The sequence below is a fragment of the Schistocerca gregaria genome, chromosome 3 (assembly GCF_023897955.1).
Source record: "Schistocerca gregaria isolate iqSchGreg1 chromosome 3, iqSchGreg1.2, whole genome shotgun sequence".
NCBI classification, from domain to species: Eukaryota; Metazoa; Arthropoda; class Insecta; order Orthoptera; family Acrididae; genus Schistocerca; species Schistocerca gregaria.
The window spans coordinates 751,087,988-751,108,795 of NC_064922.1; the positions used below are offsets into that span (position 1 = coordinate 751,087,988).

Here is a 20,808-nt window from a genome sequence, read left to right on the forward strand (position 1 = left end):
AGTGGTAGAACCCAAAAAATTATCAATACTCCTTCTTCCAACATGAATGGCATTCTTTTTATCTCTTCTTCTGTTTCAAAGTTGCCCGAATGTCCTTGACAAGCATCTCTCTGTCACATCAATGTTGTTCTGGAGAGCATTACACTATACTCTCATACACTCATAAAACACTCATCTAAATCAGCGTATCGATACACATACATCATAGTTACGAAATCATACACAGATGATAGCATTTCCTACATCTGCTAAACCTAACTGTGCAGCGTCTCTATGCACCAGCCTATAACAAACCGTGCACTGTTCCTCTTCCTATGCTAACAACTCATCGCCTCTGGTGTACCTATAGAATTAAATTTTTCCATCAGGGCAGCTATAGCCAACAGTCTGTCCAATGTGCTTCTCTGTATCTCTTGCACCATATTCTTGACTCGTTCTAATCTTGCTTATCCTATACCACTTTTTCCTTTGCTATTCTTTTGTTCCACCTCATAGGATCTCCTCTTGTTACTACTTCTTTCTGTGAGAGACTGATATTACATATTGGCTCAGTTTTCTAATATTCTTATTCCCAAAAAACTTTAATGTGAAAGATGTGGTGGTTCTGTACCCATTCATTACTTCATAAAGTTTCCCGTTCCACAAAGTTATAGTGGACAATTCCCCACACACGACAATGTCCATAAAATATATAGGAAAATTTCATTTTTTGGCAGTTTTGAGTTCTGTTTTCCTTTCAGCTGCAGCATGATCGCCAGTAGTACCCGTACATGCATCCGTCAGATTCCTGCAGACTAGCCGATGTTGGTCTTCCAGGTCACCTAATTGGCAGTTTTGACCACCACTTCTCAAACTCAATTTCCTGACGTTGAATTTGCATTGTGCCACCCTAGTTCTAAGACTGTTCAGTATCATCCATGTCACATGAGGCAGATGAGCCTCCAGCTTGTTCTTCTTTGATATTCATTCGGTGTACCTCAGGCGAAGGATCTCACCATAGTTCTGATCTGGGTGATAAAGAGATTTCTGTGCGTGAACCTCTTTTTCGGTCTCATTCCACAGAAGAAATACCTGCAAGAAGCTTCTTCTTTCTTCTCCACCACTTCTAAAGCTGCTTACCTTTAAATACTTGGTTGTGCTGTACCCATAATTCGGTATAGTTCAGCAACAGCTGTTAGTTATAGATAGGCTGTCGCATTGTGTCCAGTCTCGTTGGTTGAAAGCTGTAGCAGCGTTTTTGGAACGTATAGAATTTTGAAAGACTGGTGAAAAAATATGCTGCTGCGGAGAATCGTAATGCCAGGGCAGATTCTCGAAGAAGTTTTGGTTGAGGGCCCCAAGTGATTTGTATAAGGTTACGAAAGATGTTGTTATGTGCAGATAATTTGAGCCTTTGTTTCTTTGCAGTGGGCTTTCAATGTGAGGGAACGGCACACCTTTATTCCAAGCTATTTGGGATTGCCGCAGTTAAATTGCTGTTCATCTCTTCAGTTTTAATTTTAGGATTTTGCATGAGGTAGTTGTCTTCGTAGTTCTTGGCCAAGCATTGACAGACTCTTGTCACCTTTGCTTCACCCTCGTAAAGATTTTGTCTTGGGCACCAGTTTCTGTAAAATCATCATAAATAAACGCTTTAATTCCAAACGTTAGTCATTGCAGTAGGCTTTGGAGAACATTGAGGGAAAAACACTTCCCTGAAGAAGACCATTTTTCTTAATCCTCCATCGACTTTCCTATTTTAACAGTGTGACAAAGGATCTTACGTTTCAGGCGTACCTTTGGCAACGTTAGAAGGAATTCTAGCGACAGATCCTTCCATTACCATGACCAAAAAGGAGAATGGCATTGTTTTATCATAAAGCCAGCCATTAGAATAGGAGCAGTTGATGTTGTTTTCATCTCATATGGTCAAGATAAGTGTGGCACACCCATATATATTATAGAAATGTATGTATGTACCTCCATATCTCCTCCTAAACCAGTGAAACGATTTTAAACAAACTTGGAGGACATATCGCTTGGTGCGAGGAAAAAATTTTCTTGTCGTTAAGGAAGACTAATGCAAGTGGTGGAGACAAGGACAAAAAGTTTGTGTATCCAGTGATGTGTGAATGCCAATACTTCATTCATCCAGTTACTGGGAATGAGAGCTCTTAGTGACTTGCAACAAATTTTACATATAATTTCAAGCCTTACAACAGAACGAAGTAGTTCAGTGGTTAGCACACTGTACTCACATTCATGAGGACGACGGTTCAAACTCTCATCCAGTCATCCACATTTAGGTTTTCCGTGATTTTCCAGACGCTTAAGACAATTGCTGGGATGGTTCCTTAGACGGGGTATGGCCGATTTCCTTCTCCGTCCTTCTGTCATCTGAGCTTGTGTTCCAATGAGCTCGCCGTCGATGGGACATTAAACACCAGTTCCCTAATCCTCCTCTTCCTAAGGCCTTTAAGAAACTTTTTCTCGCTGACGCCCCCCCCCCCCACCCCCAAACGTGATGAAAAGGAAAAGCGTTATCGCTCACAACATTTTCGCTGTCCATGCAGTAAAACTGCCACATGAAGTATAACTGTTAATTTATTACTGCTTTACTTCTAACTCTATTCACGATATATTTTTAAGACAGGATTCACATACACCAACGCATGTAACAGCAAAACTAAATCATTGTACGATAAATAGTTCACGAGATATGTCGTCACAGACACTGATATGTGTGAAAAACTGTCACATAATGCATCTCATTTAATTTATTACTTCGTTACTATTAACTCTGTAACGTATGACACTGAATGTACCTAGGAAAATCTGTTACTGTCTGGAACATAGCTCAGGAATCACAAATTCATTAACATTGAGCTACGTGAAAATAACACTACAGGGAGAAAATTGCTGGAGATACAGGTGAAATATACGTACAAATACGTGTAAAATATTTTTGATATGTGTGAATATTGGCAAAGCCAATGGTACGAGCTCATTCTAAAGCCCTACAACGATGTCAACCAAGTTTGGTACAAATATTAGTTACTATCAATAAACAAATAGTGTGTGGGATAAAACAACCGTCTTCCTATTGGCGCTGGGTTGGTATCATGGAGACACAGGGGGAAAGGAGGAGATGGATGCTGTTGGGGTAGGAGGAGATGGACAGAGTGAAGGGGAATGGGAAATGGACAGAGAGAGGCGAGAGAAGGAGACTGCCAGAAAAAGTAAAGAAAGTGAGATGAACAGTGATAAGGGGAGAAGGAGATAGAGAGAGATGGAAGGAGAAGGATTTGGACAAAGGTATGGGAGTAGGAAATGAACAGAGAGATTCACGGAAAACCTAAATGCGGAGAAAGAGGAGGAGATGGACAGAGAGAGGGAAAGGGGGAGATGGACAGAGAAAGGGAAAGGAGGAGATGGAGGAAAGGAAAAGACAGACACAGGTAGGGAGAGTAGGAAATGGGTAAATGGGGGAGGGGATGGGAGGCGGAATTAGAAGGGAAGAGGAAGAGATAGACAGAGAGTGGGGGTAAGACAAGGTGGAGAAGTAGAAGACTGGAATCAATACATACCTGGGCAAAGCCAGATAAACAGCTTGTACTACAGGCTGGGGAAATAAAAGTGCCCTGGACGAGTGGATACGACTTGATGCAGCGTTAACGGAGGAGGAAAAGATCTACAGTTACTTCCAACAGGATGGAGCAACTGCTCATACAGCCAGACGAACCATGGACAACTGTCTTCGCGCCTGACCGATATGTTAGCAGAGGTCGTCTGGTGGCGGCCCTAGCTGGCCACCCAGGTCACCTTATCTGCCACTATACGATTACTATGTGTGAGGAGTCCTCAAATCTAAGTTGTATAACAACAGCTCACATAATCCTCGAGAACTGCAGCAGAAAATTTCGGATGAAACTGCAGCGACTCCAGCCGTCCAGCCTTCATAAAGTTGCTTACCAGAGTCCAAAAATGCTAATAGATGAATGGTGGTCAAATTCGACATATGCTTTAGTCAGATCAGTACTGTATTTCCTTTCCTCTGCTGTGTTCCCTTGTATCCTGTAACTCTTTTCAGCAGGCCACTTCTATTTGTCCCACCCGTTTTCCAAATATGGATGGGGTACCTTGTATCCTCCTTTTGGTGTCTAGTCTATTCAAACCCATACACTCATAGTGGCTGCGAGAGGCAAACAATGCGTTGTAATATGCCTCAGCACGAAAGATGTCAGCTGTCGCCGCCACTGTACGGTAGAAACGCGCTGAGTGGCGCCGACTGCGGGTCGCAAAGTCTGGTTCGCCGTCCCGCGACGTTACAGAGATTTTTACAACGGTCCGGCGCAGGCGGCGCTGTTTCGGGATGCAAATAGCGGTGGCTCGCAGCAGCGGATTGCGCCGGCCATTGTTCCGTGGCGCAGCCCGGGGCAGCACGAGGGGGGAGGGGCGGTTGTGGCCTCTCAGTGCGACGAGGCGGGGGTGGGGCCGGCGCCGCCCTGCCTGCCGTCGCAGTAGCGCGTGTTCTGCACAGTGGACACGCCGCCCTTGTGCGTCGGGCTATGTGGTCTCGGGCAGTCCTCTATCTCCAGGGTCCTCCACTCTGCACGCATACCACCTCCTCCCCTTCAAGGGTTAGGTAGCTGCGTATTTCAAATTCATATTCCAGTCTCTCTCCGCATGGACTTCCCGCGTTGCTCTTGCCCACAGTATGTTATATTCCTTTGTGTGAAAAGGATTTTGCTTTGGAGAGGGACATTTTTCGTCTTTTTCGCTAGTCCATATTTCAGTGAAGCTTCACGACCCACAGGTTTGCATTACTTTGTATGCCTGATGCGAGTTGAACATGCGCTCTGAAAGTTCCACAAATATTTAATTATCCACCTATAGGAAGTCTATCCAAAACGTAAATCGATGACTTTGGCCTATTATAGCGTTGATACTGGCTAGATATCTGTCCCTGACATTCCTAGACATTTGAGAGTGTTTTAATGTTAAGACTGAATTCGGATGACAAATCACAAACATTTTTTACGCCATATAATTTTAAAATAACAATTTTCTCATTTTTTCCTTTACTTTTAATTTTAATGTGAATCTTAGCTTCTTGCCAAATTTCATGATCCTATGTGAACGGGAAGTACCCTACAGTTTTGATGAGTGAGTTAGCGAGTATCAAAATATGTGGCATATATGGCCGTATCACAGGATTGCATTGATTTAGAAACGTTAAGTGTTTTACACCGCCAAGGCACCATAGACTTCAGTACGTGACATAAATTTCACCTTGATATATCTGCAAGTTCCTGAGAACAGCCGGAGAAATATGTTCTTTCTGTTTCTTTGTGACATAATAATAGGGAAATATACAACATGTACAAGAAACAAGAGGGAATAATAATGAAGTGCTCGGATAAAAAATGTGTGTAACGCAGAGATGCAGCCTTTTCCCTTCTTTTTAATCCAATCTACGCATCGAAGGAGCAATGACGGAAATAAAAGTAAGGTACAAGAGTCAAACTAAAATTGAGGGTGAAAGGATATTAACTGTAAGATTCGCTGACGACGTTGTTATCCTGAGTGAATGAGAAGAAGATTTACACGATCTAATGAATGTAACGAACAATATAATTAGTACAGAAAGTGGATTGAGAGTAAATCGAAAAAAGACGACAATAATAAGAAATACTAGAAACTAGAACAGCGAGAAAGTTAACATCATAACTGGTGATAACGAAATAAAATTCTGGTACCAAGACAGCGAAATAGCCAATGGTGGACCGAACAAGTAGTACACAAAAAGGAAACTAGCACTGACAAAAAGCGCATTCCTAGCGAAAAGAAGTTTACTAGTATCAAATATAGGCCTTAATCCAAAGAAGAAATTTCTGAGAAAGTACGTTTGGAGCACATCGCTGTATAAACTTGGACTGTGGGAGAACCGGAACAGAAGAGAATCGAAGAATTTCGTTCGTGGTGCTGCACAGTGCCGAAGTGCAGCGTTTTTTGTAACGTAGGCTGACAATTACGAATTTCGAGAAAAGAAAAAAAGACTATTAAAACAAAAACTGTCAAAGCAGATCCTCTGCAAAACTAACTTAATTACATATTTCTACGAAGTTTGAAATTACGACAGAAATTGTTGTGAATAAGGGCAGAAAATGTTAAACAGATTCTCATTAGTAGAAATACAGCACATAGTAACTCACCCTTACATATTTTTGTAATTCTATCCTCCTATCCATTTTATAGGCGTATTCATCAATTACATGAGACACGAACTCCTGTCGTTTGGTTAAGGATTTAACAGTTCCCGCTTCCAAAGCCTAAATCGCCAAGTCATTGGGTTGCAATTGTTGGTTTTTACAAGTTTTAATGTACTCATGCTTCTTTGACAAGATGAAGTGGTTTCTGGAATTGCAGGAACCAACGACAGTAATTTTGCACACTCAGAGAACACGTTCTTTAATCCATTGTTTGTAATGGATTTAAGGAGGTTCTGAGGCTCTAGACATTTATCCTGTAAAAAAACGCAAATCCTACTTCCAGTTTTCTGCTGTCAAAGAAAGCATATATTTTAAGTACACTAATATTCAGAAAATACAGAATGCCTTTAACGACTAGACATTCACAGAATATGCGCATTGCTGTGTTCTACAGAACTGATTATCATTTGAACTATATCGACCAGCGGGTTCATGACTAAATAGTCATGAAAGATACCCGAAAACTAAGTTCATTTAGTAATCAGCATACACGAAATATTCAACAGTTTAAAAATAATTCAAAGTTCGACATGATAATTCTCAGATTAACTCACATGATACAGAAATGGTAACCCATATTCTGTCGATCCTCAGTTCTGCAAAAAAAAAAAAAAAAAGAGAGAGAAGTCTCCTACTCCTGGGCACATTAAGATCTCTCGTGAATCTCTTCGAAAGTTAGAGTACTATAGCAGACGTTCCCTTCCCAGAATCATGCATGTTAGCAGCTGACCTGCCTTGTTCCAGCTCTCGGCAAAATGTATGCAGAGTGGTTCACTTAAGCTCTTTACTCAAAAAGTCCCAGTCAACACTCCACTCCCACGTGTTTCACAACTGTCTGCTTTTCCATTGACTGAAGACCATCGGCCCCAAAAATATATCGTTCTTACATGCTGCAGACGTTATTTTATTCATCTCGAGCACTTTCCTACACTAAACTAATGTATTACAACACTATTTAAATGAAAGAATTGCTATAAACATTCTGTTACATATACCTTCTTGACAGAAGCATCATTTGGTTTTCTTTGCCGAAGTATGCTCCGCTAACTCATGTAATTGACCACTTTTAAATTAGAACAGTCTTTTAACGGCAGTAGCAATCAATATTTAAATAAAATTACAGGAAAAATAGTAAATTGTTCATTAAATAAATACACAAATGTGACAATATATGAGATTCTGATGATGTGTACATTCGCTGTGTAAATACAGTTAAAATGGCTCTGAGCACTATGGGACTTAACATCTTAGGTCATCAGTCCCCTAGAACTTAGAACTATTTAAACCTAACTAACCTAAGGACATCACACACATCCATGCCCGAGGCACGATTCGAACCTGCGACTGTAGCAGCCCCGCGGTTCCGGACTGCAGCGCCTAGAACCGCACGGCCACCGTGGCCGGCCGGGTAAATGAGGAGGATAAAATGTTCTCACAAACTTTTTTCATAATGAAAATGCAAAAAACCTAATACATCAAGAAATAAAATGGTTACAGATCTGTAGCTTTCAGCGATGGTAGCTATAGTGCTGTGGAGCTAAGATCTGGTTATTGAGCGCACCAAGCGAAGTTTGACTGTTTCCTGACTGTTGTTAAACTACAAATATTGCACTGTGAACGCAGACCTGTCAACGCGTGTTTCCGTGAAGAGTTATAAGAAAGAGCAAATGTTTGTCAACGAGAATGTTGGAATAAACACCATGGTTCAGATTCACAACAACCTGAATGACTGGATCAAGTTATGGTACGAAAAGTACCTCGAAAACATCGTAGAATGACCTCCAGTCCGAACTGCTCCTCTACACAATTTAAACGCCACATTGTAACGTCGGTGCTCACGTCACTTTATATCATTTGGAAAAAGAGGCAAATCCTTGACATTGCACCCCTCCAGTTCGCTACTGTTCAGTTTCTGTGCTATTTGGCCCTTTAGATATTTGCATCATGCATTCCCAGTGTACACATCATTTCAGTTGACCCAAATTCTGATCCGATGTACCTTGTCATCACGAATTCCACTTTTATTCAGCGTTTACCATACAATTTCCTGTTCACAGGATCAGATGCTTTCCTTATATCCAGAAACGCTAAACCAATTTTCAAGTTTATTCGTAGTATTTTGATATCAACAGGCAGAGAGTGAAAACTGATTGTATTGTCTCTTCAGGACAAGAATGGTCGTCAGAATGTAAAATTTCCCCTGAATGGCCACGGTGATATCATTTTCACGTTCAAATCACTTATATGTCATGTTGTCTCGTGGTGGTTGCCTATGGTTAGCAGTAGCAGCTGATAACCACTTCCGTACTGTTTATGCCTTATAAGTACTCTCCCGAGAAACATGGCGTGCGAAGAATGAGATAAAAGGAACATCTGGAGTGAAAGTATGATAGGTGCCATCGGGTTCTCGTCACTGACCAGTGAACAATTTGGCTGAAGCCTGATAAACTTCATAGAAGACATTGGAAGTGGGGAGGCATGCAATCCGAAAAGTTCTGTAGAGAGGTATATAAGGCATGTTTTGGGCCTGCATCATTTACAGATGTCAGACACCTCCCATGAGTGCGGCACATAATTTGAGGGCTAAATGGTTCAATTGGCTATGGGGCTTAACATCAGAGGTCATCAGTCCCCTAGACGTAGAACTATTTAAATCCAACTAACCTAAGGCCATCAGACACATCCATGCCCGAGGCAGGATTCGAACCTGCGACGGTAGCAGTAGCGCGGTTCCAGACTGAAGAGTTTGTTGATAACGAAATGGAATTCTATGTATCACGTTTGCGAAAATCTACTTCCAAGAGGCAAGAATCAACTGAACTGAAAATCCTACATCGTGCAGGAATATGTTGGAACTTGCACCTGGTAATCGCGAAGGGGACGTTACTGAGAGTACAATAAATTTGTACAGCAGCATCCTTTAAGAGAACAGAATGTATACGGCTTCATGAATGTACAGATAGTATTATGAATGTGTGAAGATGCGAAAACTCTGAGTAATCGTTCGTATTTTGTTTAAAAACCAAGTGACACAAAGAGCTTAGCTTCCTGTAACCCTCTTTTCCGCTCCTCTTCTTGTATTAATAATACCGTCTTGCGTTAAAATATGTTTCTATTCAATATTAACATGAATTTAAATATTGACATGATTCCTTATCCTAAAATTTTACTTTAAATTATTTTGCACCTTTTGTGACGGTGGGCGATGATTTAAGCTGGACTGTGCTAATACGGTGATGCCATTAACCAGCGGCCGTTAGAGCGGCCTTAAACGCACATCAAATGTTCAATAATAGAAGCTACATTCATTCTCAATGTATTGCACGAGGTCCTGTGTCTTACAAAAAATGACAAAGTTAGAAAACCAACACAAGCACCGAAATACCGATTCACGGACACGCAGCACCTTGTTGGCAGCGTTTTTTAAAATGGGCAAGGCGTAATAACGTTGTGTTACCCAGAAGCTAATTTTGATTTCACTAGTAGCCGAAGATGCACCATCGCTTTTAGGCTGTCTCAGTTTCGGTTATTGTTTACTTTTGTATTTGTTTTCTTTCACAAGGCTTATGTTTTCCCTTCAGGTTCCACTGAAACTAAGCCCACGTACGTTGGTATATATGCAGGGGGTGCAAACCTTGATTTGACCGGTTTACACCATTATTGCAGCAAACCTGAAAATGAAGCAAATTTGAACCAGATCGTAGGCACCGTGTAGAAAGTCGCGGCTGCCTGGGAAAAGAGCTGCCCGTGTTGTGTCGAGGGGCACTGGCTGAAGGAAACAAACCTCTGTGCCATATGCTGGCCTCTGTAAACCCAAACACTGTGCAACCTCAGTTTAGAACCACTGTGTGGCTACTACGTTGTAGGGCTGCAGCGTCCTGGAACGTGAGCTCCCTTCGTAACTCGTGTCAGCTGAGATATAAATACATCCCAATCAAGCGCCAACCTCCTCAGTGCCAACGAAATCTCAGTAGCAGTCAGATTAGAACTAGAGTGGCCAAGGTGTTGCAAGATTGTGAGAGACGAGCTACCTTCACGGCGCTCAAGGATGTTGGCTTAAGTGGACAGATCTTCTTGCCACGTGTCGGCCTCCTCAGCCACTGCCTCAGGAGGAGGAGGAGATTAGTCTTTAACGTCCCGTCGACAACGAGGTCATTAGAGACGGAGCGCAAGCTCGGGTGAGGGAAGGATGGGGAAGGAAATCGGCCGTGCCCTTTCAAAGGAACCATCCCGGCATTTGCCTGAACCGATTTAGGGAAATCACGGAAAACCTAAATCAAGATGGCCGGAGACGGGATTGAACCGTCGTCCTCCCGAATGCGAGTCCAGTGTGCTAACCACTGCCCCACCTCGCTCGGTCCCACTGCCTCAACCACTGCCTTGGGCTCGGAGTACAACCAGCGTGTGATCACTGTGTTGCAGGGCTGCTGCGCTCTGGGAGGTGAGCTGCCCTCGCGGCGCTGAAAGGCGCCTGCTGAGGCGGACAGACCTCCCTGGCACGATCCAGCCCCTCCAACCACTGCCTGAGTCTCAGCCACTGCCTCCGCCTCAGGGGACTCACTGCTGCACCCTTCACGGTGAGTCACACCTGTCACAAGACAGCTTGCTTATGTAACACCAGACAATTCTAACCACTTAGTTGAGTCACATTGTCAGCAGGCACGTGCAACAACGTGACACCAGTCACCAGTACTTTTCACGATACAAAAAGAAGAATCTCGTATCTAACGTGTATTGTGTCGATTAAAATAATTTTTCTCTTCGTAGACACTATATCCATCAGAGGAGTGTTATGAGCGCACAAAGACTGTGACATGTTGATCGTCAATCTGTTTTACTCGTCAAGTGCTGAGAGTGAGTGTAATACCATTTATAGAAGTTTTCTGCAAGGTTGGCTTCCCTATAATAAAATATAGGGATGCTACTTCCAGTAGCTACTGGTTTGTGTCTCTTCAGTACGAACCTTAATTAATTAACAATATTGGCCATTTATTAAACTGAGACACATCACCAGTTACACCAAATTTCTTCACGAGAAATCTAGGCCATTGTGCTCAAGAGACCGCAGCTGAGCAACAGGAGATCCTCTGTCAGCTGTAATGCAGCAGCAACGCATGGAGAAATTTTGGTGTAAGTGGTGCTGCGAATGAATAAATGTATTATTGTCGGCTACACCATCTAATTAACCACTTTCTTCAAATTTTAGCCAATTTATTGGCATGTGGCTCCTTTGCAGCTATTTATCTACATCTACATCCATACTCCGCAAGCCACCTGACGGTGTGTGGCGGAGCGTACTTTGTGTACCTCTATCAATTCTCCCTTCAATACCAGTCTCGTATTGTTCGTGGAAAGAAAGATTGTCGGTATGCCTCTGCGTGGGCTCTAATCTCTCAGATTTTATCCGCATGGTCTCTTCGCGAGATGTACGTAGGAGGGAGCAATATACTGATTGACTCCTCGGTGAAATTATGTTCTCGAAACTTCAACAAAAGCCCGTACCGAGCTACTGAGCGTCTCTTCTGCAAAGTCTTCCACTGGAGTTTACCTGTCATCTCCGTAACGCTTTCGCGATTGCTAAATGATCCTGTAACAAAGTGCTTTACTCTCCGTTTGATCTTCTCTGTCTCTTCTATCAACCCTATCCGGTACGGATCCTACACTGGTGAGCAATATTCAAGCAGTGGGTGAACAAGTGTACTGTAACCTACTTCCTTTGTTTTTGGATTACATTTCCTTAGGATTCTTCCAATGAATCTCTGTCTGCTCTCTGATTTACCGACGATCAACTTTATATGATCATTCCATTTAAAATCACTTCTAATGCCCAGTCCCAGACAATTTATGGAATTAACTGCTTCTAGTTGCTGACCTGCTATAAAAAATTTATGTCGATGATATTCCCACTTTGGAACATCTGCTGTTCCTGCCGTTATGATAAAACAACTTTATCAACAGTATAAGGTCATTCTTCTCAATAACTATTACGTTTCGCACGGGGGATTAGAAGTACGTATCAGACAGAGACTCGAAAGCAAGACGATTTCCATTTTCGGGTGAGTGCTCTACCGACTGAGCTACCCAAGCAGAACTCACGAACCGACCTCACAGCTTTGCTTCCGTCAGCGTCTCGTCCTCCTGCCTTCCAAACTTCATAGAAGCCAAGAGGTTTGACATCAGCGCAGACTCCGCTGCAGAATGAAAATTTTATTCAGGAAACATTCCCAAGGCTATGACGGAGCGACTTCTGCGCAATGTCCCTTCTTCCATGAGTGCTTACAAGTTTCTACGAGTCAGAATTACCCTACAGGAGCTTGTCTCAGCTCATTCCAGTCGCTGCAGAACACACTACGAGTGCTGTTCCTGCTTTCTGCTAGACTACAGTAGTGTCACCATGCAATGGCCAACAACGCCAGCAGATTGACCTCCAGCTGATAATGACATGCACTAAAGCACTGCTAGCCAATCCCAGGAGTACTGTCTGTCTCACAGTAATAATTACCGTCAAGGTAAATTACCCTGAGAAAATTTTTAGTATAAAAGGGCCATTGTCGTTGAATTTTAGTTTAAATGTGCGACTGAAAATGTTAATTCATTGAGAATAAGTTTTGTAAAAAGTAAAATAAATCGATTTAAGCAGAAAATTTTTAATTTAATTTATTTTTTAATAAAAACAACTTTAAATTTGATTAGTTCCCTTCTTGGTCATCTTAATGTGTATACTGGGGATAGTATACTGAGGAACCCTGTTCAATTACAGACTGGAACGTGTGCGTATGGTATCCAGTTGGTAGTGACGTAAAATTCTCTTTCTTATTATTCATCCAATGATTAGTAGAACCTACTTAAAACTTGTGAACACAATTATTAATGAATGACCGGGGCCCTTATCAATAGGGACATCAGTTTCCAGTTATATATTGAATGGGATCCTGTTTGAGAAACGTTCGTACTCCTTGTAGCTGGCAAGCTTCTACACTCTTAATGCGTGGAGACTAGCCATCTGACACCAGTTAGGAGAGCTTTCACCACGGACTGTGATCGGAGCAGCACACATCTTGCAGCAGAAGTACATATGCTGAAGCAACGTATACGCAGTACATATTCGCTGGCGATGGAGTTCAGTGTAATGTTGCCGGTATACAACCGAAATGTCGTAACATTAAGTTACTGACATCAAACGGTTTGTTCAGAATTTCAGGTAAAAATCTATATACCACTATAAAAATAATATTTCTAGAACTAGAACACATAACGATTTTATCTGATGTTGAATGCAACTACTGCACTCAAGTACAACTCCCAAAGTTAAAAATTTAATTGAAATAGTTTCACAGGCTATATTTTACATTGAAACCATTATCACACAAACAGTTTCATGTAATGGGCCTAAAAGGTTGCTTACTTCAACCACGTACAGTCGTTAAAACACAAAACCTCATGGCATCAAGATTCAGGAAAGGTTCCTTTCGATGCTGCTTATGTACTGGATTTTATAATGGACATTTACTTTTATGATGTAGTTGCAAGGGGAGAGAACCATACAATTTTGTCTTCTTCTTCCTTTTCGTTTTAAAATCGTCATACACTGATATAATGACATCACGACGAAATACAGAGGCTTAAAATGGCCGTATTTCATTATTCGTGGAACACCTATACATGTAACATGGCGCTAAGCAGTTATATTCATCTTATGTAAAAGTGAGATCATTATTTTCTTTATTTTATGGTCTCAACCTAAAACGGTTCTTCCGTTCCTGTATCACCGAAACAAAGAAAGCTGTTCATGAAGTTATTACAAATACAAGGAGTTGAACGTTTATTACAAAATCCTCTGTAGGTGTTTCACTACAACATTATTGTTGTACAGATCTAAAATATCTTGATATATTGATAGAACTTATAGGAATATGTGCTCATGACGAATGAGATTTCGTCATATCCCTTGTACAACATTAAGGTTATGAAATTCTCAATGATAAAATCCACCACAGCTGTAAAAATTATTTATTTCTAAAAAGGAAAGTGCTACCCGGTTTCAGGACAAGTGACCCAACTTCAGGTGCATTTGATAAATTTTAGACTAATGGCAATACCTAGTTATAAGGTTCACATAAACGACGACGTAGCCTACCATTTGCTTGTTTATAACGCAAGAGTTGATTCTGATCGACTTGCCTTTCTATTTAGAATACTTCTCGGATTCTTTTGCGAAGAATTTGAACCGCAACATTAACTAGTCTTTTCAGGTGATTTCTGATGCCATTAAAATGTATATCATTCTACTTAACGAAACGTATTTGCTTCAACATCGCGAGCGATACAAGAGTAAAGACACTTTTTCACATCACAAAGAATATGGAGATAGTATATTGGCATTTGCTGTAAAGCTCATTTCGGTATCTATAACCGTCAAAGGTATAACAACAGTGTAACATGAAACGTGACTCACCTTGTACATTGCACTGAGTGATCGTATAACGCCTGCGATGTATTAGTCGCGTTAAGGCAGTTAAGAAATAAAATACATGTCTAGAGGAAGTAAAATAAAGAGAAAATGTTTATGTATGACTGAATACAATTTAATTGTTATGCCAAATGAATAGAGTAATACCTGTCGTCTCATTCCTCAAATTACATGTGTTGTGTAGATGCAAATGCAAACACATTATCTGGACAAAGTTTTCATAAACGATACGAAGCGAGTAAAGAGAAGACTGATTGAATTGAATACAATACTCATCGGATTAAGTGACATCACTTTGCAGTCAGGCAATGCCTACTGACACTCCAGTAATATAAACCACGTCTCCAAACGACTACTCTGCGACAGGCGGCATTCGACACCCAACCTCCTCGCCTCACTGCTGTCCGCACCAGACCGGCCAACAGCCCAGCACCGAATAGAGTGTATTTGAAACCGAGGCAACGCATACTCTCAGCACTGTGGACGCTTCGATTGCCCAGCGCTACCGGAAGCACCTCAAAGCGTGCTCTGTCCGACTCTCGTGGACTAAACCTCCAAAGATATCCGTGATGGTGGCCGACGCTGAATAACCAATCACCATTATTTGCTGTGATATCTCCTTCGCGAAATAAATAAAATATAGAAATAATGAAACAGAATATTGCAAGTGGCTATTTAGCAGGCAACTTATGTCACCTAAACTTGAGAAACTGAGGGAACGAGACACGAGAAAGGAAGGTTTCCGAAGCGCTGCAGTAGATATCAACAGTAAGTATCCATTTTATGTGAGTAGAGAATAAGAAGGAAATTGTAGCTAACAACCATCATTTATGCTGTTATAATTATAAGAGATATAATTTTAGTTAACTGGAGTACATCATATGACTAATGGAAATAAATATATAACATTAGTTGAAAAACGGGAATATCGTTTCAAGGGTATACTTCAGTCGCTAATCACATAAGAATCGACACTGATAAAAATTTAAAATTTAATAAAGTACGTATGCAGATAGTTTTCTCATCCCTGTTATTCTTGTTCATCCTCCCATTCCTCTTCATTTTTTCGACAGAGTTCCATTGTCTTAGGAATGTAACTCCTGTGCAGTATAACGTGATGACAACACCTTAATCCAGTCGTTTTTGAAACTGACGGATTTCACCTTTATCACATACACTATAAGGTTGTATCTACTGAAATAAGCGTAATTTACGTTTATGAAAAGTTTGCAAACAATTAATAACACTTGCCATTACTGTATAATTATTATTCAATAATACAAAACAATAAATATGAAACTTCCTGGCAGATTAAAACTGTGTGCCCGACCGAGACTCGAACTCGGGACCTTTGCCTTTCGCGGGCAAATGTTCTACCATCTGAGCTACCGAAGCACGACTCACGCCCGGTACTCACAGCTTTACTTCTGCCAGTATCTTGTCTCCTACTAATATGTTTTACTAACTGAATTTCTATGCGCCCTTCTCCATAAAACTAAAACTCTGTTCATTATATCTCCCATTCCCACAGGAAATCACTACATTATATTTGGCCGTTTTTTTCTATTTAAGCATTACTGCTTATAAGCATACGCTCTTCACTGTTATTTGTCGTTCCTGATTCTTCAGGTTACTGATCACTCGCATTGTAATAATTCATTTGGAAGTGCAGCAGACTTATGAACAGCCTTAAAATATCCTAACCTTCAGATCTGATGAAAGAGGCTCCAGCGACAAGTGATTTGTTTACCCTTTAGTCCACTGGCACAAAAAAATGGGTCTGTGCTCTATGGGACTTAACATCTGTTGTCATCAGTCCCCTACAACTTAGAACTACTTAAACCTAACTATCCTAAGGCAACACACACATCCATGCCCGAGGCAGGATTCGAACCTGCGACCGTAGTAGTACCGCGGTTCCGGACTGAGCGCCTAGAACCGTTAGACCACTGGCAGGAGCTTACGATATATCTTGTAAGTCAAACACAATTTTATGGATGTTGCAAGTAAGTCTGAAATGCGAAAATTTTATATGGTGTGTTCAGAGATTCTATTTTTCTAGATGTCAAACATTTGTACCCGGTAATGCAGTATTCTCTTAGTTGTAGAAAATGTCCTGTCTGATTTTGAAAGTATTATTTTTGTTTGTTCTTTTGAGTACGAGTCGGACAACAGAAACAAGACAAACTGCATTTGGTTGAAACTTCCTCAAATTTCGCTTTTACAGTATTGTATATAAATACTGGACTTCTATTTATCAACATTTATCCATTTCTCCTCCCAGAAATTTTAAGTACGTCAACCATAATTTATAGAGTAGTTTTCTGTTGATCTTGGAATTGTCGTTTCACATCAGCCTCAAGGAATTAGTCGATGTGACACTGAAAGAGATATCAGTGTAAGCGTTCGTCCATTTCAAGCCAAGAGCAGACCTGTGAGAGGAGAGCTAATGTTTAGTCTGCAAATGCTACGTCACACGGGACCCCTCCATTGTCCCAGTGCTTTACTAATCCGGAACCCTGTGACATCTTGATTATCATGCAGGTCAGGCTCAAGCTCTCTCTCGATTTGCATAGCGGGCTCCCTCTTGAATAACCGCTTACACAGACCACACCGTCGTGAACCCTTGATAAAGTTAGCATTCGGAATATAATGCAAGAGGATACTCAAATAAACTGAATAATTGGATTTCCAAAATCTTGAATATCTATACAAAGCGTGACAATATAATATTCAATTCAGTTTTTTTTTCTTATTACCCTTTCTGTATTATGAAGATAACCCTCCTTCCAGCATTCCAACTGCAGCCTATTGCCCTTATTAACTCACAGAATAAGGCAATAACTTTGATGTCAATGTATTTCTCCAGGCACATACTCCTACTGTTTTTATATTATGTCTTCATTTCAAGTCAACGGATTTATTTTAACATCAACATCTCAGTAATTACTGTCGATTCTGTCATCGTACCAATCCCGTTCAACATTGGTAGTATGCTATGGCCCAAAGGTGCAGACTTAGGTTCGACTGTGATTCTGAGAAGGCAGAAGTTTAAGATAATCGTGAGGAAGAATCACTTTGGAAGAGATGCGATATTGAAGCACTGAGGACTGATGATATGCATCTGAAGTTCTCAGGCTGTACACAGTGCGATAATGCACACAACAGTAGGCAGTTAACTTGAAGGGAAATAGACATCCCAAAAAGAAATCGTTACAGACTTTGCACAGACAAATATTGATAGAAGAATGATAACCTCTAATAAACCTTAAGGTACAGAAAAAGTACTTCAGTTGATCGATGAAAGAAAGTAATACAAACAGTTCAGGGAAAGAATGAAATGTACCGGTATAAGACACTTAGGTATGAAATTAATAGGAAGAAGCTATACCAAAATTACTACCAAAAGATTCTGAGGCAATCATTAAGGACACTGTCGTCGGTAGCATGCAATAGGCAAATAAAAGGGGGTGATAAAAAGTAATGCCTCTAAAAAATTTATTTGAAAACTCTTAATGCTTATTAAATAAAACAAACGATATTACGGGTCTAAATTTTTATTCCTCATATCTACACATCTTCAGGTCTCAGCGTGTAATATGGCCGTGCGTACTTCGACAATCAACAGTTACTTTGCTCCCCAAATAGCAAACCTCATTTACTATTTTAAGTGCCTCATTTCCTAATCTAATTCCCTCAGCATCGCCCGACTTAATTCGACTACATTCCATTACTCTCGTTTTGTTTTTGTTTATGTTCATCTTATACCCTCCTTTCAAGACACTGTCCATTCCGTTCAACTACTCTTCCAAGTCCTTTGCTGCCTATGTATCTTTCTTAACATACTGAATTGTTTCTTATATCCCATTAGGGATTTTTCAATCTATTCTTGGTGTGGAGCCTGTAGCTGTTTATACTCGTACTGCAGCAATGGATTGTGGATTTGCCTTCTTCTAAGAATTAACGTAGGTTTTCTTTCTCTTCACGGACCTATGAAAAACTATTTTGTAGATAATTCCAGTAAATTTTTAAAAAACACGAGGAAACGACTTACCTCATTCTATAGGATTTCTTATTTTTTTGTCTTTTAATTACTTTGGGTTCTTTTCATAATGTCTCCGTCTATTCACCCCCTATAAAACATAAAGCTCGTTGTGGGCAGCCTCTGATTTGCGGCAAGGAATACTAGAACAATAAAATATTTCGTTGGTCTTCTGTGGACAGGGTTCAGGGAGATAAAAATTCTTTTGTGTTAATATCACATACAGTACAACGAATCGGTTTCAAATTACCTTAGTGTTTTCATTTTACTTGGTTCATAACAATATGCCAATAATGCACATAAAATATGTTTGTGACGTATGGCAGTGCTGAAAACGCCGAATTATATTAATGTTATTTACGCTGAATTGTAATGGTGGATATCTAATAATAGCATTAAGGTTAACGAAAATCGTATTACTTTCATTGAGACGCTACAACTTCTACTCTGACATTGTCTCCGTCTTCGAAAAGAAGGAGACAAAAATAAATAAAGAGTATTGTCAATCTTGGTCATATTTATCATTGGTGATGAAACCTAATATCCGAATTTCGATTTGTTGCTACGTTGGATGCCGGAGAAAAGCGAGATACTGCAATCTGTGAACGCAATTAAATCTTCTAGTGCGTTTTTTGTATTATTATAAAGAAATTTTCCTTTAAAAATGAAAAAAGTGTGAATCCACTGGTAGACTCCGTGACATCCATATAACATTAAAAAAATTATATTCCTATCAAAAGCGTCAGAATGGAAATACGTATAGATATACAACTGTTAGAAACGAATAAAATTACATGTACCAAGCACAAGTACATACAGAGGAATAAACATTTGAGAAAGAGTTATCCGTAAATATTGCCTCATGTAGTATACGTCCCTTTCCATACCTATAATTATCCGATGCAGACGAATAAGTACATTAATAACAGTTCAAATGGTGAAATTCCATGACAGATTAAAACTGTTTACCAGCGATGGACTCGAATACAGACCCTGGTCTTTCACAGCCAATGGGCATTGCTCTTACCGGCTAAGCTATTCAGGCACGACACACGACCTCGCGCCCTGACAGCTTTATTTCGGCCGCTACCTCAGTCTTACATTCCAGACTTCACATAAGAGCTCCCAGACTGTACTTAACCCACTTTCCCACAAAAACCTATCTTCCAGGTGTGCGTTTCCTGCAAGATATTAAGGCCAGAATGTAGGTGAGGGGTAGTAGCGGAGAGACATTGGTGAGAGTAAGGTTGTGAGGGTGGGTCGTGAGTTCTTCCTTGGATCACTTAATGGGTAATAACACTGATCACCAAATGCAAAATTCCAGGCACGAGTTTCAGTCCTGCACACAGTTTTAATCAGCAAAGAAACTTTAAAATCGCACAAACTCTGCTACAGAGTGAAATATTTACCTGGAATGAGATTTTCACCCTGCAACGGAGTGTGCGCTGATATGAAAACTTCCTGGCAGATTAAAACTGTGTGCCGGACCGAGACTCGAACTCGGGAATAACCTACAAGCACATCTGAACTGCTGCCCATGCGCTGGCCGTTTATGGATGATAGAAAGTTTTCCATGAACTGTAGCTTCCAGCATGATCACCAGTTAATCAGTGGGATTATGATAATCACTTCTAAAAGTAATATTCTTTTCCTGGTTGACTAGGCCTATCTTTGCTTCCGACAGTCGGTTGGGGGGGGGGGGGGCATAAGTTTAGCCTCTCTATAAGTACCCAGTCAGGGAATTTCACGATGGGTTATAAGTTTTGTTGCACACTGCCTCACCTATGGATTCCAGTTTCATTCCTGTCGTTCGTCTCCGTGGCAACACAGTAGCCTCCGTTCAGGATCCGAGCTGACGCTAGCGCCTTAACACTGCGGCAACCCGCGCAGCGCACTCTTCGACGGTCGACAGTCATCCAGCGAGCGCCACAGCGTCGGCCGCGGCGCCGCCTTTACTGCGTTTTCATTTCCTCGCCAGGAAGGAGCGGGTTCCATTCGCCGCTGGTGATAAAGGCGCGCCCGTGTTTATAACTTCCTCAGACAGT

At 41.0% G+C, this 20,808-nt stretch overlaps 1 protein-coding gene across 1 annotated transcript in view; it reads left to right on the forward strand.

Moving 5' to 3' along the window:
* LOC126354260 (dopamine receptor 1-like) overlaps positions 1 to 20,808 on the forward strand; it is a 1,077,603-nt gene that overhangs the window by 486,309 nt on the left and 570,486 nt on the right. Inside the window, exon 2 of the mRNA XM_050003780.1 lies at positions 10,674 to 10,828. The gene's annotated coding sequence lies outside the window, so the exon portion shown is untranslated. The remainder of the gene's footprint in view (positions 1 to 10,673; positions 10,829 to 20,808) is intronic.